The sequence below is a fragment of the Dasypus novemcinctus genome, chromosome 18 (assembly GCF_030445035.2).
Source record: "Dasypus novemcinctus isolate mDasNov1 chromosome 18, mDasNov1.1.hap2, whole genome shotgun sequence".
Taxonomy (NCBI): domain Eukaryota; kingdom Metazoa; phylum Chordata; class Mammalia; order Cingulata; family Dasypodidae; genus Dasypus; species Dasypus novemcinctus.
Window position 1 is genome coordinate 19,180,461 of NC_080690.1, and position 23,357 is coordinate 19,203,817.

At 43.7% G+C, this 23,357-nt stretch overlaps 1 pseudogene; it reads right to left on the reverse strand.

Moving 5' to 3' along the window:
- Nucleotides 1–23,127, reverse strand: part of LOC101426357 (coiled-coil domain-containing protein 25-like) — a 47,198-nt pseudogene extending 24,071 nt beyond the window's left edge.
- Between the last annotated feature and the right edge of the window lie 230 nt (nucleotides 23,128–23,357).

A 23,357-nucleotide genomic window follows, 5' to 3' on the forward strand; every position in this document is an offset into this window, starting at 1 on the left:
ATCCCCTCTCAATTAGAGGTGGAGTCGGCATCACCGTCCAAGAATCCTCAGGATTGGGGAATAAAATATGGACTAGAGTAGACTTACTGGTATTCTACTATAGACTTATTGGTATTCTAGCAAAGAGAGAAATTACATCACTGAGGTGGAGACAGTGGCCACTGGAAGTGCTGAAGTCAGGGAAAGGGAAAAAGAGGTGTAATATGGGGGCATTTTTGGAACTTGGAATTATCCTGACTGACATTGCAATGACAGGAACAGGCCATTATATATCCTGCCATAATCTACAGAACTGAGTGGGAGAGAGTGTGAACTACAATGTAAACTATAATCCATGCTTAGTGGCAATGCTCCAAATGTTTTCATCAATTGCAATGAATGTACCACACTAATGAAAGAAGTTAATGTGGGGAAGGGTGGGAGGTGTGGGGAGTGGGGCGTATGGGAATCCCTTATATTTATTTGCGTAACATTTTGTATAATCTAAATATCTTTTAAAAAAATAATTAAAAAAAGAAAAGAAAAGAAAAGAAAAGGGAAAGAAAAGAAAAGGGGAAGAAAAGAAAAGGGGAAGGGAAGGGAAGGGAAGGGAAGGGAAGGGAAGGGAAGGGAAAGGAAGGGAAGGGAAGGGAAGGGAAGGGAAGGGAAGGGAAGGGAAGGGAAGGGAAGGGAAGGGAAGGGAAGGGAAGGGAAGGGAAAAGAACCTCTGCTCTAAAGCAAAGGCCAGCAAACCATAGCTTCTGGGCCAAATCTAGCCCACTGCCTAATTTGCAAATAAATTTTTACTGGCTTACAGATGACTCATTGGTAATCTGAATCAGGTAAACATGGCAGAGATCATGTGGCCTGTCAAGCCTAAAATATTTACTCTTTGGCCCTTTAAGAAAAAATTTGCTGACCCCTGCTCTAAAAGAGTGGTATCTTATTTCTAGAAAATATACATATTTTTTCCAATTTGCAAAAAGATCTTTCCAGGGGTGGGCAGAAGGCAGAGACTGGCTGCTGTCTTTTGGGAGTGCCACATACAAGGTAGTACCCCTGGTACCCTCTGAGGATGGCCATGCCAAGCCTGGTACTAGTGGCTGGAGGCATAGCAGGGATTCCACTGGAAACCTGGTTCTAGGGAACAGTATATTTTGAATTAATCACTCAACAAATCATAAAACGGGATTGTCAGATTCATTATGAGAAAATCTGTGCTCAAAATAATGTCCTAAGTATGTATCGTGGCTGCTGGGGATACATTAGTGGCATAAGGAGCTCAGAAAATGTCTGTGAGCTCATGACAAAGGAACAGCCAGCATTTGGTGAGAACAATGGAGGATGGACTCTTTTCCTTACATCAGTGAAAAGGCATCTTTTTTATTTAAAAATTTACCACTCCAAACACTCATTTCTTCTCCTGGTGAACCAGGTCAGGGCTACTGAGGAGGAGGTAGGATAAAAAAGGGGGGAGGAATCATTACAACACCTCCCCCCCCAAAAAAAAGAGATGGTTCAATGAAGTTTCATTCAGTGCTAATGAGCTCCAATTTAACACTATCATTATTTCTGACATTAAAGGCCTAAGAATAGTGTCACATGACCAGAGCTTTCTTTTTTCTTTCTTTTTTTTTATCCTCTAATCCTAGAATAAGAAGCTGCCATTAGGAACAGTGAATCAGGGCCTGTAAAAGAGCTTTGGGATTGGAATTTTGCAGTAGTTGCTCGAACCTGGGAAGCACTTCCTACACAAGGCCCTTAATCACCTCTGGGGACCCCAGCTTCCACTGCTTAGCCTTCTTAGCCTGTACTGCCAAAGGGAGTGCCATGAAGGCTGAGGGAGTAATTTAGGGCATGGGTTTGGTGTCAGGCAGGCATGGATTTGAGGTCTAGCCATTCCATTTGTGAGTACCACAAGTGACTTTGGGAAATTTCACTTAGGTTCCCAATGCCTCAGTTTGCTTCACATGCAAGATGAAATTAATAATAATACCTACTCCTGGGTTGGGATAAAATGAGATGGGATATAGGAAATAGAGACTCAAATACTCCAGAGAGGAGAAACAAACTCCCAGGATGACGAGAAGGTGTCAAATGGGCTCCAGGCCTAGACACCAACCAAGCCCAAGGGGAACAGCTCAGAAGTTTCTAGAAGGACCTTACAAGAGGATGACATTGATAGAATACTGAATATATCTGAGTATATTGAGAGGAAATGTATATAACAGGGAGCTTGGAAACTGAAGGTACAATATCCTCCATTAGTTTTCCAGTGGGAACCTTTCCCCATTCTTTTCTAGCTTGTATGATGGGTATAGCCTTACGAGGGACTAGATGGAGAATTTGGTCAAGTCCATTATAATTGAAGATTAGTTTATTTAGGAATGCCTTCCATGGTACAAGCGTGCCATGAAAGAGCACACCAGAGAAGGCTATATTTTGTCTTCCTAAGACCTTTGCATTTTGCAGCGTTGATAGTTTTCAAAGGGGAATTGAAATGAAATGTCTACTTTGTTAAGTCAGGAGGTTCATTTATATATTTTTTTCTTTTTCTTTTTTTTTTTAAGATTTATTTATTTATTTATTTCTCTCCCCTTACCCCCCCACCCCATTGTCTGTTCTCTGTGTCTATTTGCTGCATCTTTTTTGTCCGCTTCTGCTGTTGTCAGTGGCACGGGAATCTGTGTTTCTTTTTGTTGCGTCATCTTGTTGTGTCAGCTCTCTGTGTGTGCGATGCCATTCCTGGCAGGCTGCACTTTCTTTCACGCTGGGCGGCTCTCCTTACAGGGCGCACTCCTTGTGCGTGGGGCTCCCCTACGCGAGGGACACCCCTGCATGGCAGGGCACTCCTTGAGCGCATCAGCACTACACATGGGCCAGCTCCACACGGGTCAAGGAGGCTTGGGGTTTGAACCGCAGACCTCCCATGTGGTAGATGGATGCCCTATAACCACTGGGCATATATAAGTCCACCACCCTATATATATTTTTTTCATTCATTCATTCATTCATTCATTTATTCATTCACTCACTCACTCACTCAACACAGACTAAGTGCCAGGCACAGTTCTGCATGTTGGGGATTGTGGCAGAGATCATTTTAACAATTTCAACCAGAATCTCTTCTGCCCTCTTCCTGGCTACAAAGATAGGCTAAATTTCCCAGTCTCCTTTGCAGTGGCCATATGGGTCCTGTGTTTTCACCCACGGCATGTGAGTGGTGAAGATGTGAGTTGCTTCTGTGCCAGACCTTAAGACAGTTAATATAATGCCACTTCCCGAATCACTTTCCACTGTGTGGAACCACCAGGGACCCAGATTTGATCTTGCAAATGGCAGCAATGGCCGAACAACACGAAGTAAAGTAAAGAAAGTAAAGAGTTGTCTTGTGGGGAAGAAATTACCTTCCTCATTTTTTTAGCTGCTCTGTTCTTGGGCCTTTTGGACACAGCTTTTGAGCTTAACGAATATCAGTCTCTGCACTCACAGAGCTTATATTCCAGACAGACAATAAATACCAAAGGTAATCAGGGAAGAGCTCTCTGAAAAGATACTATTTATATTTATGTTGCGATCAGAATGATAAGGACAGTCAGCCATTCAAAGATCTGGGGACTTGTACAGATGGAAGTGTCCATGGCTCAAAGGCAGAAGATAACTTGTGCCTGAGGAAGAGAAGAAGTGTAATGAGTGTAATGAGTTAAGGTGACAGTGGTACTGGGTGAAGTTGGAGAGGCGGCAGAGTGAGAGTAAGGAGTCTGGAGCCAGTTCTAAGTGTGATACAAAGCCATGGGGAGGGGGAGAGGTGGATGTGTGGAGAGAAATGGAGAAAGAGATAACATTTGACGGCATATTTAAGATTACTTTGGCTGTGGTGCAGAAAACAGACCACTGGGGTCAAAGATAGAACTGGGAGAACAGTGAAGTGATTATTGCAGTGGTTCAATGCTGGTGGCTTGGACAAGGATATGAGCAGTGGGGACTGGGGTAGGGAAGGGGCTGGATTTAGGATGTGATTTGGAGGTAAAGTCAATTCTTCTGGCTGGCGGATTGGAAGTGAGAGGTACAGGAGAGTTCTTATCTTGAGCAAGTGGGCAGTGGTGCCATTTACTGATTTGGGGATGTGTGGGGGAGTAGAGTCTTTGAGGGCACATCAAGCGGCCTCCTGTACAGTACAGAAGGGCCTGGCTCCATTAACCTGGAATTCCCGTAACATTCCAACCTTGACCCAGTGTTGCTCCTTCACTGTCACCAGATGGCTGGTAAGTGGCAGTGAGTCTTAAGCAGTCCTGGAAAAAAAGTCAAAGGGAAGGTTTGGAATCTGAGTATCAAGATTTTGTGGAATTAGTTCTTAGAAAGGGAGGAGAGTATTGTTTCTACTAAACAGCAATTGCAAAAGTTCTAGCACAGGGGCAATCTCTTCCCTATGAGGCCTCAGTGTAAGTATTGAGACGGACACAGGGCCCCGGGGAAGAAAGCAGAGGGAACTGCAGTCTCCTGAGCGCCCTGGGCATTTCTGTAACTTTGTCCAAGTTTCTGGGCACATGGCACCACCTCCTTTTGGAAAGGCAGCAAGTATGTTCTTTACAACCCTTTTCTCTTTCTTCTTTTCAGGCCACTTGCTGTCGGTATTGTCTCTACCACACCTATTTCATTGACTCCAAGATGAGTTTTTATGAAGGTGCAAATAGGTTGATTAGTTTATTCAGGGGTATTGACAGGCTACAGTGCACCGGAGCATGCAGCCAATATCTCTGCACGCTTGAGTGGGCTGTGGCTACCTTGGCTGCCTCCAACAGGAATCGAGTGCTGGTTTGCACGGGCGCTTGGGGCTTGAGAGAGGTGTCATTGCAACAGCACTCTAATGATCATTTTCAGAAGCTGTAGCTGTCTGAATACAATGGGGCCATTAAAAGTGCACAGAGGGCTAAAGGAAAGACAGACGAGGGCACACCCATAGACGCTGGACCTGGGAGGGGATGGGATGGAGTTGTAGCATTATCTCCTGTGCACAGCTGGGACTGTGCAAACACACGCACACACACACAGTCCTGCAAAACTCATGAACCTTCTGGAGTGGGGCTTTCCTTTAGAAGGAAATTGTTGAATTTGGAAGGAATCACAAAGGTCATCAAATCCCAAGCCTCATTTTTTTTTTCAGATGAAGAAACTGAGGACCAGAGAGGTTATGTGATTTCCCTGGGGTCACTCAGCTGATCAAAGCTGATGTGAGTTCCTTACCTGTAATTCTTGTTCCTCTCTCCTCATAAGCAAGCTGCCAACTCAACATAAAATTCTAAAACACTGACTCAATTGTGTGTGTGTGTAAGCAAGCGTGTGTGTGTATGTGTGTGTGTGGCTGTTGGTATATGAGTTTCCAGGGATATTCTTTCCTTACTTCATGTTTTCACCTCTCCCACAAGACAGGAATTAAAAGGAAGGAATAGCTGAACTGTTCCCTCAGGCAAGTAGATCTGTGGAAAAACAAAGAGCCAGTAACTCAGTCTCCAAGGGGTCAGTCTGCCTTCCTTCTCTCTGAAGCATCAAGGGCTACATTTTCATCTCGGCCATGGTCCAATCTTGCATAATCTATAATAATGTGATTCCGAATGCATTTTAGCAAATGCAAGATGGAACGGGACCCTCTCAGCTCCTCCTGGACATTTGATCTGTAAAACCCATAAGGAGTTGCCATGGAAGGTGCACTGATAGAAAAACCAGACAAGCACCGAGTCGCTGGTGAGAGGGAAAGTTTCTTCGGAGTTGGTATTTTTGTTGTTGTTCTTAAAAAAGGGATAGCATCGCGGGAGCTGAAGGCTCACCTTAGCTCTGGCGTTTAATTGCTGCAAAAGTCATTTATTACCTTGTGTCTTTCCCAGAGGGAACTTCATCATTTATAGCCAATAGGCCTCGGCTATGTTTGGCTCCTTTAACTGCCCCAGAAATGACCCCCTCACCTCTGGGTAATTCTGGGTCAGCTCCATTGCCCCTGCTGGCTGCAGTTCAGGAAGGCCCCTGTGAAAGGAAGTGGGGCAGGAAGTGGGATTTTTTTCCCCCCTTCTTTGAATTTTGCATAAAACGCCCTCTCCAGCCCACATAATGAGAAAACATCCATCATCTGTCTTTCCCTGGAATGTCGGGGGCCATCCCGAGCCGATTCGCTGTCCTGCTCATCTGTACACAAGGCAGCGCTTGCGAAATTGCTTTTCTCTCAGAAAATATGTTCGTTTCCACCTTCCTCTGATGGTTCTCACAAATGAAAGCGCTTTGTCATTTTAATGCCCGGTGCTCCCTTTCTGCCCCCCTCCTGCCTCCAGTCACAGCCCATCTGCTAAAACCCATGGGTATTTGGTTTTTAAAAACCACCCCGCAAGCCCCGCGGACTGTCGGAATCCACCGGAGCCCCTCGGAGATTCTCCCTGCCTGATACAATGCAAAAATGGCCGCAAGGAGAGCGTCTTCCCCTCCCCGGGAATCCCCCGGGAGCCTGCACGGCCCTCAGCTAGCGCCGTGCAGCGCGGGGTGGGCGCTGGGAGCAGCCGCCCGCTCCAAGTGCGGGCAGTGGGCCCCGCCGGCTCGCCCTCGCTGGCCGGCTCTGCGGATCGCGGGGACCGATCAGGGTGGGCGAGCCTTGGAAATGGGAAAGGGTGCTGATAAACGCGCAAGATGTTGTTATTGTTTTAAAAATCTCTCCAGCATGATTGGTCATAACCACCTATCATTCTGCAGAGATAACTGGGGAATTGTTCCGCATGCCAGAGGGAGCAAAAGTCTCTTTCTGAAATGTTTGTTCCTCTGTGTGTAGTGTTAGGGCCCATAGACTCCTGTTGGAATGAGGTTTGACTCCGTGGAGATTTGTAGATGCCAAAGGACTAACAATGTCCTCGGACAAAGAACCGCATCAGGCTTTGAACAGGCAGGTCAGCAGGAGAACCTGATTCCAGCATTATAAAAGAGTTTAGTCTCTAGAATATGGGTGGAGGGCCAACATACTAGGACCTAAGGTAACTTTACATGATCAATTTGTTGCCCAAAAGTTATTACACAACAGAATTGTTGCAAGGTATGATCATTCCCCATACAGCAACATTTACTGGTTTATCTTCATTTCTTGGTAAACGTTATTTAGATACCTATTTGCATTAATGTTTCCTGCCTTTTCTTTATCATACCATCCACTCCATCCATCAGTCTGTAAGCATACACTTAAATGAAACAAAGTAATTATTCTTAGGGACCCTTTGTTTTGGTAGGTAAATTTGAAAATCTTCCTGATAATGGGGAGTAGCCCTCAACTTTTCTGTTGTGAAGGACGTAAAGAAATTTTAAAAAAAATGTCTAAGCCTATATGGACTGATATATTTGTAAATTACATAAAAACTGAACTACTAGAAAATAAAATGCTGCTTGACTATTGCAACAATGTCAGATAGCTATGAAAGTTTCTAAACTCTTGCTCTGAATTTCTGCACTTAACTTGTTGAGCACTGCTCACAAATGGTTCGCAGCCCAGGAGCATCTTTGATAGCACTGACATGGAGGCAATCATTGGGCTAAGTTATTAATGGGGGCTCGAATTCCAACTCAGCAACTTCTCACTCCTTAATTTACACGAGTTTGTACATCTACCATTGTAATAGCTTTGTTTAAGCAGGATAGGTCTTTATGCAAAGCCACTAAGCTCAATTATCAAGTGATAACTACGATGGAGGGCACAATCATCCCAGTACAAGTTACACAGGGCATTGTCCAAGAATAAATCTGGAAGTTTGGCTGAGGTATGGCAAAGGGTGGTGAGGGTTTGGATTAGCTCTAGTATAAAAAGGAAGGTGAAAAATTAAAGTGACTCTGAACCTGAATTCCGCCAGATGGTAGATTAGGAGAATACAGAGACAGCTAAAACCAGGCTGGCCCAAGAATAGAAGCCTGTGCGATCTGTGTGACAAAGAATATACATGAGAACGTGCATATACATGCATATGTGTGTGTGGATGTGTGCGCGAGTGTTATACGCAGTCTAACATGTGGGCAGGCTGATTGGAGCTGAGTAGGGAAAGGTGGAAAAAAGATTGAAGGTGCATTTTCAGAAAAGGGGTCCAATTTATATCCGTTGCTGTAATTGGTTTGTTTGTGTAGAGCAAGAAGAAGGGGGCAGTGGGGGGACGTGATGGAGTGAAACACGGAGGGCTGCGAGTCCCTTGCCTGATGAGTTGGAGAGAAATTGTTAGTAACCGAGACTGGTCCCGCAGGGGTTCATTAAATGACTGGCCCTCCACAATCTCCTGTCATTTCCAACCTGGATGCATCAACATTAGCCAGCTTTGCAGTATGCAATTGCATGTCTGCCAGGGTGTGCCAAGGCACGGGAGAGTCTGCTGGCTGAGTTTTTGTGCGTGCATGTGCCTTTTCTTACGGATACACTTAAGTTTTCCATGGGAATTAGAATTAAGGAGGCTGTATGCAATTAAAAAAAAAAAGGCAAAAAGCAAAAGGTGCAACTACTGGAAACACAAATTTGCTTTGACACTTAAAAAGTACCGTGGAGTCAGACAATAGGGGAACCAAGAAAGGAACTGAACTAGGCGGCCGCGAGGGAGCAAAGAGCTGAAAAGAAGCCAATGGAGAACACAACCAAATGGTAACTTCTGAAACCACCTCTGAAAGGGAAAGCCAGCAGCATTTGTCTCCAGATTGTGAGACCTGTCAGCCCCTGGGAGGTGGGGGCCGAGAAAGTGAGATTTAAAGGGGAGGACTGAGGGGAAGCACAGTGACTAAGCCCGGGGGCAGACTGCTCTGACTGTTTTGGCTCTGTTGGTATTCAGAGACCCTCTGACTTGGCCTTTGGATCTTGGCATGTCCCTTTACAGCAAAGATGGAAGAAAAACTTGTTTTAAGGGTAGAAGTCCCTTTGGGAATACCACAAATTCAGAGCACAGTAAAGCCTGGAGATTTCCACCAAATGCTAAGAAAAAGAGGCGGTAATGCTTCCTCCTGGGTCAGTTAATACTCTGAGGATCCAGGCTCCCAAGAGCTCTGTCGGGGCAGCCAGGAGAGCAGCGTCCAGAAGCAGGGAGCAGCTAATGCCACCCGAGGAGCACCCTCACCCCACAACCTCAGCTCTCTCAGCTCGACCTCAACAAGCCTAGACTTTCTGGTTTCTGGACCAGCAGCTTGCTGATCATGCACAAAGGAGGGTTTGAATGCAACTTCTCTTCTGTGGTTTGTAATGGTTTCCTAGAACTAACTATCAAAACGTTGAACCTGCAAGACACGCAAGTAACTGTCCTTCAGTTCCTTCCCTACTCATCAAAACATGCATGTACCAGATGTGTGGCAGCGGAGAGCTCTCAGGATCTCTGAAGAAGAATCTGGCTATGGATATGAATCCTCCATCAGTATTGAATCTTGGGTAGAAGGGACCAGAAACGAAACTATTAAATCACATTACGTAAGTGTTGGCAAATCCAGGAGGATATGTAGGGCTAATTACAATTCTTGTTGTTATTGTTACAGCTAATGGCTACCATTCATCGAGTTCTTTATCCTTTATACATATTATTGCATTTTAATTGTTTTAATAACCATCTAAGAGAGTAAAGGAGGTTCTGTTATTATTCCCATGTTACACATAAAGAAACTGAGTCCAGGAGATCCCAACTAACCCTGATTCCACAGCCACCTTGCTCTATGCCTTTCCAAATCAGAATCCTGTTCCATCTGCCTGGTGTCATGTGCCAGGCACCATACTAATAAGCACTTTACATACGTTATCTGATCAGCTCACTGGGTCCTGAGAGTCACAAATCTAGGTAAGCAGAAGCTGTCTAGCCTTCAAGCACTTCTAAGCTGTCAGCTCCACAGAGCTGCATCATCTTCAGACCGTTTGAAATGGTCCGAGGTGGCAAAAGAATCACTTCTGGGAGTGAATGTGGTCATTCCAGATGACCGGGTGGGGGCCCGGGGCAGACGTACTGCAAGGATGAAATGAGCCTCTAGACAACTGGGGAAGAGAACGTCCACCCGCAGCTTCACTGCCACCCATACTATTCTCAGCAGGAGATGACCAAAGCTGATTGGAAATGAGAAAGACTGACTTTCGTTTAGAGATAGTTCATTTTGCAATTAACAGAGGAAACGGGACTTTCCTGATTTTTTTTTTTTTTTTGGTAACTTTAGGGAACCAGAATAGATATGAATGCCAATGTTTTGATTGAAATACACATGTCTGCTAGGAAAGATGAGGGTTAGCTGTACTATTTTATTGGATCTTTGGATGATTTTATCAAAAAAGAAACATAAAATAAAAAAAGATAATTAAGGTGCTTTCCAAACAGAACCCTTTCTAATGAGGGGGTTTTGGAATTGTTTATATAGAACATCTCTTTAGCTGTATAAGGCAAAGACCCTCTCTAGGTATTTTCAATGGGTTGATCTCATTAAGCAATAGATTTATTAAAAAGAAATACAGATGGAGGAGAAACAGGCCACTTTAATTATACATTATTATTATTTTAAAAAATAAAAACTGACTCCCAGATTTTTAGTCATTGGAATGGGCACTGCACATCATGTATGTGATGTAATGACAGCCTCAGACCGGGGATGCTTTTGATGCATTATTAACCATAAAAAAGACATTAAATACCAGGCTTGAATGCCATGGGGATGCATATTTCACTAGGAATTATTTTTCAATGTATGCTTAAAGTTTATTTTGGTAAACAGATGACTGGAGGCTGTCAGAGCTGGAGTGAGATTTATGTTCATTTGGAGTCTTTCTGAAAGGAGAGGAAATGGCCAGGACCTGTTGAACACCGACAGCAAAATGTAAATCTTTCCCTTGGCTCCAGGGGAGGTTGGAAAGTGCCACACAAACAATTCCTCCTAGGAATGTGGTTTCCAAGAGGCATCCAGTGTTGATGTCTGCAGGGGTGTGCACCAAGGGTAAGAGGTGGAGGGGGCATTCCACTGTCCCTAGGAGGAGGTAACAGAACACACATCTAGACTGGGAAGCTGGGCTCAGGATGCCCTGTCACGTGCTTTGTTTAGTGTCAGCTGCAAAGACAGCTCCAAATTAATTCTTCTATCTGAGAGTCAACCACATATAGGCACCAAGAGTCACTTCTTTTTGCCAGTGATTCTGATTTTGCACATGGAACTTATTGACCATTTGGGTTCTTTGATCTTTGGGAAAGAATGGAAGGTTCACAGTATCAGTCTACAAAGCCCTCCCTTGGGGTCTTTTGTGAAGCCAAAAGAGCTATCACAAAATTATAGTCGAGGCAGGACAAGTTGGTTCCTTGCTGGACTTGAAGACAATTTCCAATGATCACAGATAACAGTATCCACCTTTAGGGCCTGCTCCCATCTTTTTACTATTTGATATTTAAAGAAATATCATCCTAAAGACATATTCGTTTTGGCAGATACTGACAGCTTAATGTAGCTGTTCCAGGCCTATACATTCATATGGAATGTAATAAATTCTGTTTAACACTTGTTACATAGACATGCAACTACAGATTCAGAGCAAAATGGGCACACTTAACCCACATGCATCTGTAAAATACTTTCCTGCTCACATCCTGCCTGTGCTGAGAGTCCAGCAGATGTTACTACAATGCCAGTGCCGCGGAGTGGGCTTTACTGAGTCAATGGTCCATGATTTGCATTAACAAGACATTAGTGGCATGAAGGATGCAAAGTCACAGAGAATGGCTTGGGGATGTATTTTCCTTTGCAGCCTTATCTTCTTGAGCTTTTGTTAGAACTGGTTTATGTTCTCTAGTGGCATTCTAGTTCCCGAGTATGTCAGAGAATTTACCTAAGCATGTGTGTCTCAGTTGCTTGGAGTGACAACTAATTGGATCAGGGTTTTTGGTGATGCCTCTTCCAAGGATGGCTGATTCTAAAACAGTGATTCTCAGTGGAGGGTGACTGTGCCCTGCATGGGACTTTTGGTAAGATTTAGTGCGTTTTGGTTATTACAACTGGGGGCTGCTATAAGCCTCCAGGGGGTAGAGGCTAGGATGCTGCTAAACATCCTAATTGCACAAGACTTCCTACAATGCCTGCCACAAGAATGATAATGGCCCAAAATGTCAGTTGTGCAGAGGTTGGGAACCTCTGTATGGTGGTTTGGAGCTGTATGTACCCCAGAAAAACATGGACTTAAACTTAACCTATTCCCATGGTAGTGAACACATCGAAAGTAGGACCTTTGTGATGAGGTTACTTCTATTAACAACTTTTTTTTTCTCTTTTTTTTGTCTTTATTTATTTTTTTAATATTACATTAAAAAAAATGAGGTCCCCATATATCCCCCACCCCCCTCACCCCACTCCTCCCCCCATAGCAACAATCTCCTCCATCATCATGAGACATTCATTGCATTTGATGAATACATCTCTGAGCATCGCTGCACCTCATGGTCAATGGTCCACGTCATAGCCCACACTCTCCCACAGTCCACCCAGTGGGCCATGGGAGGATCTACAATGTCCAGTAACTGTCCCTGTAGCATCACCCAGGACAACTCCAAGTCCCGAAAATGCCTCCACTAACATCTTAATCAGGATAGGTCTTAATCCTTTTACTGGAGTGCTTTATATGTAGAATGAAATTCAGACAGAAAGGAAGCCATAGCATGCAGCCAGATGCTGAAATTCAAGGCAAGGCCACCATCTACATTGCCATGTGACAGAGAAGCCAAGGACCAAAGAAGAAAGCATCACCCTGATGACACCTTGATTTGGACTTTTAGCCCCAAAACTGTGAGCTAATAAATTCCCATTGTTTAAGTCATCCCACTACATGATATTTACTTGAGCAGTCATGGAAACTAAAATACCCTGTTCTAAAAGATTGCAAAGGTAGCTGCTGTGCTTGGTGGGTAGAAGCACCTAGGATTACAATTCAGCTATGCACTGTCTAAAATTGATGATATTTAAAAATGAGGGAGGAGCTCAAATGCTGGCTTTCCACTGAATGGTGATCCATACTTTGTGTCCTTTGTTACATGGTATAATGATGTCATCACCACTCCAACATCCACAGGGCTTGGAAGAAGACACATCAGTAATCCACTGATATGATGTCATTATACTCCTTCTTTGGATGAAAAAGACAGGCACAGACCAGTCTAGTGACTTGCTTGAGGTCATAAGATGGAGTGGCAGAGTCAGGAAGATATCGCTGGCCTTTCCATCTCCTCTTCATCTCCCATCTCCTAGTCTGGTGTTAGAACCAGGAGATCATACCGAATATACACACTCTCTCCCTCTACTATGTGTGGAGATATAGCAAAATGCAGGTTACGCTGCCTTTAATCTTTAATTCATACACAAGGCCATGCTGCACAGAGTGAAATAGAGTAAACTCCAGAGGCAGTAAGTTCTGTAGGTTTGGCCGGATCTTCCTTTTCAAAGACAGATAGCTGGAGAATAGCATGGATGGCCTTCCATTGTCCTCTTAGATTCTTTTTATGGCAAAATACTCGCTTTTATCGATTCCTACCCCAAGCTCTGATTCCCACAGGCTGGGGGGGAGGGGGCAAACAGAAGTTGAGGGAAGTGCACCTACCCTCTCCTCTGATGGACTGGGAGACTTGGGCCAGAGGGGAGCAGCAAAGGAAGGGAGTGGAAAGATGGTTGGGAGCGGAGAGATGGATGGGGTAGGGTGTGGGGGAAGAAGCTCTGGTTCCAGAAGCCTGTGCAGCTGCTTTTTCTGCTTGAGTGGAGGGATTTGGCCTGGGACCTAAGAGAATAGTTGCTCATTCCAAGACCCCTATAGGCATTTCTGCATTAAGTGGTATCAGAGCAGATACAGAGAAAAGTGGAATCTATTGTTGTATCTTCAATAAAACAGATATGTGGAGAGAATGACATGGAGCAGAATGGACCTGAGAGGGTGAACTCAGGGAGAAGAAATCAAGCAGGACAAGCCCGAATCCCTGAAAGGGTCTTGAGGAGACAAAGAAAGGGGTTTGGATGCCAGGAACCCTAATCAGCAACAGATGCAGCTGCTACTGGTTTCTCATTGACACAGTCACTCTTCCTTTTCATCCCTAGTGCCCTCCAGCCAAAAAATAAAGGCAACTCAGAATTCCAACTGCCAGCAGCGCTATTGTTGGATATGTGGCCAACGTCTGGAAGCTGCCTCTGAGCCGGGAATACTTACTCCTTTGGGAATGAGAGGAGTGAAAGCAGAACAGAGTTTTGGAAATCCAGTTTCCAACTTGGGGCCCTTTGGGGTTGAAGGCAGGGCAGTGGTGCCTTGACATTGCCGTTAGGTAACTCAGAGGGTCAGACCTCTGGCCTCCGTGCTGTTGTGAGCAGGTCTCTGAAGAACTGCTCTGCCTCTGCTCAGGAGGGAAACAGTTGTGGCATCACATGGAGTCCATGTGTTGTCCAAATAGTTCCCTGGAAGAGGATGGATGAGCCATGTCAAACACCAGCTGAGACAACCAGAGTTGTCTTCATATGCCGGGCTTGATCAAACTTTGCAGACATAAGCACCAGTATTCCATAATAGGTTGGCTCTCTTCCCATTCATTTCAACATGACTTTGTGCAAGGGATTCACACTGTTAGTTTAAACAGCTCATTCTCTGCATTTAGTACAGAGACTTTTTTGGTTAAGGCCATCCATGGTGAAATGAGAAGTGTTGATTTATCTCCTAGATGAGAATTTCACCTAAAAGGAGTCATTTACTTGATAAAAAAGCAACTTATTAGTACCCTTTTGTTTATAGTGCCAAGCTGGGCATAGCAGACTACAAGACAGAAGCACATGCTCTGCCTTTTAAAAGCTTATTATTCCCTGGAGAACTTTATGATGTGTCTGAGCATGAATAAGACACGCTGTGGCTGAATCATCAACCCTGGACATGCCCAGAGGGGAAAAAAAATAGTTACATTTGGTAAAATTGAATAAAGGGTTAAGACACCTTGACTCTTGGAATACAAAACCTAGAAGGAAATTCTTCCCTTGCACCTCTCATTTTAAGAATTGTCTCCAGTTTGTACCCATAGGCCTACCTAGGGTGCTTACATCTCCTGCTCCTGGACCAGTGTGGTCTAAAGGCAATAGCTGTTGAGCGGAGGAACCAAACAAGAGAGGCTATATCCTTGTATGATGCTAATGATGCCACTAAGAATGAAGATTCATGCTGGTTACTATCTGTTATGGATGGAGTTATGTTCCCCAAAATGATATATTCAAGACCTAACTCCCAGTCCTGTGAATGACTCTGTTTGGGAAAAGGATCTTTGAGGATATTATTAGTTAAAATGGCTGGATTGGGATGGGACCTAATTCAGAATGACTGGTATCCTTATAAGGGGAGGAGACTTGACACAACTAGTAGGAGACACAGAGAAGATGGTCATGTGATGGAGAAGAAATAGGAAAAACCATGGATTGCTGGCAAGCCATCACCAGAACTCTACAGACTTCAGATGGAGCATGGCCCTGCTGACACCTTGGCTTCAAACTTTCAGCTCCTGTGCTGGGGGATAGTGAAAGGCAGTTATTTTAAGCTACCTAGTTGTGGTACTCCGTTATGGCAGGCCAGCAAACTAAGACTCACCCACTAAATACCAAGTGATGGGCTTTGTATAAGCACCATCTCACTTCATGCCTCTAAGAGCCTCATGAGATGGGTACATTTTTGCTGATGTGAAAACAAAAGCACAGAGAGGTTAAGTGACTTGTCAGAGCTCACAGTGGCAGTTCTAGAGCTAGGATCTAGCACCTAGAGCCGATATGCCATGCTTTTGATTTCCAGTCTGACACCACAGCAAAACAGCACAGACCTCTTCTACATGAGACAGACACCGCTGCCCTCTTGGATAGAGCTGCTGGTGGCACTGAAGACTTCACAATCCATCTTTGTTGGCCACCAGCCAAACAGCTTTCATGCTAGTGGGACACTGTCAAAGGCCGATCAGACCACAGCCAAAGAACTTCTGGCCCCTGGACTTCAGCTGAATGACCCTAGTGGCTACCATAGAATGGCTGAGAACTTTAAAAAGAGAGTTCTGTGATAAAGTCTCTGCAGAGAATGAGAATAGCCTTATACTGGAGTTGACTTTGGAAATGCTGACCTGAGTTTCTGCGTAAAAGTATCCCAATTCTTGGCCAAAATTTTCTTCAATCTTCAGAGTCATTTTACCATGGGCTTTAGATGAATTAGCAAGTAAATGTAATAGAAGGTTGGTGCATTATTATTAAAATTTCATCAGAAATTGACACTTGCCCCTTGAAATATATACGTATGCCAATCCCTGCAATATGATTTTCAAATGTGTTGTTGAACAAAAATCTTATTCTGTGGGAAAACATCTCTGAAATTTTAATGTCCATCAAATGGGAATATGTGAAGTTACCTACAAATATTCTATTTATAATATTTTTTCCAGACCACATAAGGTGAAATATAACCCTTACAACAAAGATTGTGCAGATGGAATTGGCCTCATAGATGTGTTTGTATGTGTGTGTGTGTGCCTTACATAATATTTAAAAGAAATAAATTGTCAACTTACAAAAACCAGGAGATGGTACATAATAATTCAGATTCATAGCTTCTCTTGAAAAAAGCTGAATATTTCAAACATCTGGCAAAAGTCTGCCAGATGCTGAGAAGGGGCTGCTCCCTGTAGACGGGGCATGTGCTTTGCAGTTTGCCCCACTCCCCCAAATCCTTCTTCCCGTTCTGCCTTGCCCATTTCCACCGCCTGTCCAGCCTCTTAGCATTTGAGTTTGTGGCCTCCGGTCTATATTAGAAGTAGGAGCCTCCCTGTGCTGAAATAAGTCTTTCCTTGGTTTCTCTGTGGCTGTACTTAGTTAGCTTCAACTGTGGTTAAAATTGAAGGAAGAGCAATGGAACAGCTCAGAGGCAGGCATAGTGGAAATAAATGTCAGTCTCTGTTAGGGTCCCACAGTACCCATTACACATGCAGAGCCACTGCAGACCAGACCGGAGGCCCTAGCTTAGCTTCCCGAGGCCGCCTGCCTTCTACATGCCTCCTTCTACAGTAGCTGTCTCTCTCCCCTCCTCCCTCCCTGCCCTCCATCATCCACAGCTGCTGGAGACGGTGCCCCTTATCCCATCCCTTCCCTGCCTTGTACTTTGCCTCAGGGCAAGGTCTGTAGTGTTAAGACTGGCAACGGCCTGAGCGAAGAAGCCGGTGAACCCCTGGGGCTGCTATTAGTATCGGACTTTAGCCACATTACAAGTTAAATGGGCTTTTGTGGGCTGGCTAGGAGACGCGACCTCCGTGTATAATACAGTTTCGAAGGGAAAAGTCAACACGGGTTCTGAACAACAGCCTTACAAATGAACTTCGGCAACGTAGCCCATTAGTAAACTGATGCTTGGCTATATAATTCGAGAAGATAATTGGGCTTCCCATTTGGAACTTAAGCTTTCTTAGGGCATGACCTGTGTTCTTAGGTCAGGGCTCTGCGCTGCTCTGTTGAAAAGCAGCAATACAGATGCAATTATAGATCTTAAGAGGGGTGCACAACTCACCAAATATTAGCTGAGTGCCCCCTGTGTGCAAGGAGCTACGCTAGGTACCGAAATAAAAGGGAAATGCCGCCTTTCAGGAGTTTATGATGCAGAGGGGGTGTGCATGGGAAGGTGGAGTAAAGAGGCAACTGATCGCATACTGGGGGGTTCTGAGTAATACAACAGAATGCCAGGGAGACTCAGAAAAGAGCAGGACTTGAGATACTCTCACGAAGGGAGTGGTTTGAAAAGAAGCGAAAAAACTGGTAATATTCCGAGAAGCCCTTTCCACAAATGATGTGGGATTCCCCAGGCATTCCAGAAGAGAAGAAACAACGAAATAGCAGAATGGGAGTGAGAAATTTCAGAGTGTACTCAAGAAAGAGGAGGGGTCTGGACTGGGCTGGAATGTGGTGGGCATGGAAGGGAGGAGTAGAAGATCAGGCTGGAGGTGAGTCGGGACCGTATTGTAGGAGGTCCTGGGTACACGGTCGCTGAGACAGAGATGGGCTGGAGGGCAGCCCGACAGATGTGAAAAGACCAGTTAAGAAGTTAGTGCAAGTAGCGAAAGGTAATGAGTGGCTGTATATGGGGGAGGGATGACAAGGGGTGAAAAGGGTTACACGTGAGGATATTCGTCGTTTGGGGAAATCTCAAGAACTCTCTTGGTAATTGGTGACAATGATGCTAATCCTTATATGATTTAGGTAAAAATATTATTCCGATACAGTGAAAAATCCATCCATTCATTCATTTGTTCATTCATGCACTGAACAATTATTTAAATGTTTATATATATTTTTCATGTTGTACATTTGATTTTGAAGTTTTCCCAAGTACCTAGTCCACGCTCCAAAAAAGAGGAAATCAAAAATTCTAGGGCAACTTATCCAAATAAAATAAAGGCTCTGTGTATTACAATACAGTGTTTCTGAAACTGTGTTCACTTGGTTAATGACATGAAACATGCATCTCAGAAAGCAGATTCAGTAAAATATTTTATGACTCTTCTGTTGAGTCCCAACTTCAAAGACTCTGATAAGTCCCCAAGTTAAAAACAAAAACCCAAAGTGAAAACTGCTAGGCCTTTCCAAGGTCAACCTCCAACTACAGAACCCTTTTATTAAATGGTATCTATTGACTTTCCAAAAACACATTTTGAAAAATAGTGTCACAAAGTATTGTGTAAATAATATAAGGTATAGACCTCCAAGTGCAGTAATTCCTGCTAGATCACACCCATCACCAACCATCACCACAATAGTAAACAGAATGGATATACTTAGGGTGCAACCCATACAGAGATACTTTCCATAATCAATCATTTGTTCTGCAGCAGAGATTTATTGAGCACCTACTGTGTGCTAGGCCCTGTAATCAGTATTAGAGACACAGCGATGACAGAGAGGAATATGGATTCTTGCCAGAAAGGAGCCAAACTTACTGTTGAAGCAATAACACAGGATTTCCATCATCATTGGTGACAAATTGGTCACTCATGTTTTCAAACCCTACGTTCCCTATAATAGTCCAAGTGATATTACAGAAGGCAGTTTTATAGTGAAATTTCCAAAGCTCTGAGGTAAAAACGGGGCATTACTACAGAGGATCCCAAACCAGAGCTGCTTTCTACTTGCTAAAAGGTCTGAGAACAAACTAGTTAGGGGAAGGATTTTAATAAGGAGTGGCTCAAATAAAATGAGTTGGGGACTAGTTTTGAGTTCACTCATCTCTGGAATTCTCTCTCCAGGTAAGAGAAGCGATCACTGCTCCTGAGTCACTGCGGGGCGTCTTACCCAATTCAGCATTCACGGTTCATGCCTAGGAGCCCACCCTCCCTTTTATACTCACAAAAGTTTCTCTCCTAGTTTTTTTTTTTTTTTTTTTTTTTTAATAAAGGAGGTCTGGGGTTCTAAAGCTATTTAGCAAGAGATACAAAATAAATAGTAATTTCTAATATTTATAATATCATTCAAAATTAGCTCTTGGTTGCAAATCAGTAGAAGCAGACTTAGCTTAGACGAGAGTTAGCGGATTTTTCGTCTTAAGGCCAGGCTATTTTCATGAGCTTTATATAGAGGATGAGAATGAAACTTTCAACTCTTAAGTTATCTCCTTTAAAACTGTGTTTTATACCCAGTGTAATTCTGCAACCGTTAAGCCTTAAATGGGTATTGAGCCCGATGCAGAGTAATGAAAAAGACAGTGGATGCACACACTATGAAGTCTTCAATCTGGGGAGAAAAGGGCTGACTCATCTCTTTCAAGGGCCAGGCAAAGATAAAAGACCTCATCCCAAATGGGGCTGCCTCCTCCCCAAACCTTAACATTCCCTCCAATGTAGTTCTCAGCGTGTAAAGTATTATTAATGTCAGTATCCCTAGTGCTTGTAAAAGATTCATGGGCCATTTCCTCCCCTTCTCCTTGAATTCCCCCTTCTTTAGCTGTTGCTGCCTTGTGTTTGTCTCACTCTTGGGCAGTTTGGTGGTACCAGCTGCAGATTCTCTTAGGAGCGGACCTCCTGTCAGGGAATAATAGTGTTTTAAATCTGCATGGGCCTTAGAGATGGCTTTGTCCCTTCGTTTTCAGAAGAAAACTGAAACTCAATGACTTTTTCAAAGTCACATGGCAAGCCTGGAATAGAATTCTTCCAGTCTCCTTTATTCCTTTGTTTATTGTTTTTATTTTTCTTCCTTTCCATTTCTGAAAAGTGTCTGTAGAGTCCTTTTTAGGAATGAGAGGGTGAGGCTGGACAAAATCCTACAGGCAAGGATAGAGATACTGTGCTGACTAAGACAAAAGGTTGTTGGAGTTCCAATGAATCAATGAGCAAAGAATGAACTAGGAATCGTCATGAGAATGCTGCAGTAATAATTGTTGAGGGCAAGAGCCACTCAACGGATGCTAGAAGTTAGCAGAAGAAAATCAGGGAAGAAACAGAATAGTAGCATAGTCTCAAAGTATTTCCTCCAGGGTTCTTGTTAATTACAAAGGGAAAACAGTTACTTTACAATGGAAAAATCTGGGAGGCACCATCTTAAGCAAGTGACTAAAGCTTGCATCACCAGTAGTAAGACTTATCCACGTCATGTACCTCTGACGTGGCGCACAGAGAGGGACACATTGCTTCTGGGGTGTTCCTGACAAAAATGCAGGCCCCTCATCTACTCATGAGAAAACATCAGACATAGCAACTTGAGGGACATTCTACAAAATAACTGGTCAAAAGTACCAAGATCACGAGAGACAAGGACAGACCACGAAACTGTCACAGATTGGAGGAAATTAAAGAAACATGACGACTAAAGGCAACGTGGGGTCGAGGATTGCATCCTGGAATGGAGAAGGGACATTAGTGAAAGACGACAGTGAAATCCAAATAAAGCCTGTAGTCAATTCATAGTATTGTCTCAATTTTAGTTCTGAGTTTTGATAATTGTACTATGGTGATATAAGAAGTTACCATTAAGAAAAATTGGGTGAAGAGTATATAGGAACTCTCTGAACTATTTTTGCAACTTTTCTGCTAAGCCAAATAATTTCAAAATAAAGCTTTTTAAAAAAGGAAAGAAAAATGTTGTGAGAGACAGAAAGAGGGAAGAGAGTAGGTAATGTGATGGAGATGTAACACAGCATCTGACCATTCCTCCTAGAACTTTCTAAATCCTTAGGACACTGTGAGTTTACCATTTCCCTCTCAGGATAAATTTGAACTCACAAGTCATTAGAGCCACAGCAACCTCAGGTTGAAGAGACTTCTGAGAATAAGTCCCTGGGTGTGGAAAGGGTTAAGAAGATACCGACTGATTTCCTCTTTGGCAGCGGTTGGTGGCAGAGTCAGTGGCAGTTGAATAGGGACTGACCTCAAATGTTGTCAGGGCAGGCAGGGGTCTGAGGCCAGCCACAGGGAAGGCTGCACTCCCAGAGGCTTTCCTGCCTTGTCACCTTGAATGGGGTATCCTGATCCAGCTGTGGCGAGGTTGTCACAGTAAGGGACAAGAAGATCGTGCCCAGCAAGTAGGGGCAGAGAGGGCATCTGTGTCCAGGGTGTTTACTACATTATGCTTATATGTTTCTGGCAATGAAATGCATGCTTTGGAAATATCCTCTTCATTTATAGATGTATCACTGTGGGGAATGTATATGAGAGAGAGAGACATGTTATAATCCCAAGAAAATAGCTTAGCTCTACATTCTATTTTTTACCCAAAGCCCAGTGTATATTAGTGATAAATTTGCCAAAGGGGTGGGAATGTGGTTTTGTTGGAATTTCCAAATGCAAAACAGGTCTCCCTTCCTCTCTGTTTGGTTGTTGCTGTTTTTCCAACAAAATTGAAAATGCCGGATTTCAAGACTTGTTACCAGAAACTTGCTTGGCAAAACAGTTAAAATCCCTTTGTATAGAAAATGAGCACTTCTCACAGTAGATACTTTTCTATGTTCTGCCTGATTTCCATGGTAACAATGGCCACATTTGGCTTTGGATCCGTGGATGTGGTGAGAGAGGCCACCTCCGGATTCCAGATCCTAAAATGTCATGGAAGATTAACATGGACGTCAAACTGACGTTATCAATTTAAGGGATTTAAGCGATTCAGCTTTAGAATAAACAAAATCCAGTGGCAAGGTTTTGGACAACTTCAGTGACGTTCAGCAATACAATCCAGATGTTGGGGAATGCTAACATCATAGACGTGTGCTTCCCATTGCATCCTTCACAGGAAAGAGGAACGTGGGAAGAACTGGCTAATGAAGCAAAAGGGAACTGATAATAACTGAGTGACTTTTATGAGGCAGATACTATGTGGGCATTTTATGTACTCTGTCTAACTTAAGATTTGCAGCTTCCCTCTGGGGTCACTATTATTATCTCCATCTTACAGATAAGGACCAAAAGCTCAGAGATCTGACCCAGTTGGTAAGTGACAAAGTCAGGATTTAACTTGTATGTGTGACTTGAAAAATCTTTGCTCTTTCCGAAAGGCCACCCTTACCATTACAATACTTCGTTGCTTAAAATCTGTTGATTTCTCATACTGCCACTAGGTCAGCTAAAGTCTCCTTTGATGCCTTGGTGGTAGCCCCTGCCCCACTTTCTGGCCTCGCATTCTTCCACACAGAACTGAAAACAAGTTACCCAAGGCTGGTGCTCTCTCATAAACGCTCATAGTTGCCTCAGCCTCCCCATACCTACCAGTATTTATCAGATGGTTTGTGATTCTTTCACAGGTCTGCCTACAGCTGTTCGCTCTACAAGGCGTTTTGTAGTTTTTGCATCTACTGAGACTATCTGGTCAATGCTGAATAAATGCTGGTGGAATGAATGAATGGATGGCTGAATGAGAAAGAACAAGAGGATGTTTAAAATATTTCAGGTAATAAATACTTTTCAGGTTTTATATAACATTCTATGTAAGCGCTATGAAAGTTATAAGTCACCATGAATAATTCACTAAAGCAGGATTCCAAAAGATCCTTGTTAGATAACATTCAGTGGTTTTCTTGCAGTGATTCTCAGCCAGGGCAATTTTGCACCCCATCGCCCACCTCGTTTTGGCCAGTCTGGAGACATTTTTGATCATCACAACCAAGGTGGTGCTTTTGGGATCCAGTGGGTAGGGACCAGGCATGCTGCTAAACATCCTACCATGCCCAGGGCAAATCCCCAAGACAGTGAATTATCTAACACAGAATGTCAATAGTTCTGAGGTTGAGGAACCCTGTTTAATTTGATTCAACAGCATGTACTCGAAACCAAGCACACTGTGGTTGTTTTCTCTGCTTTAATTCAGATTTTTGCCTAATCAAGCTGCTTTGCATTGCCTCAATTTGTCTGAATTACAGAGGAATGCTGGAATTT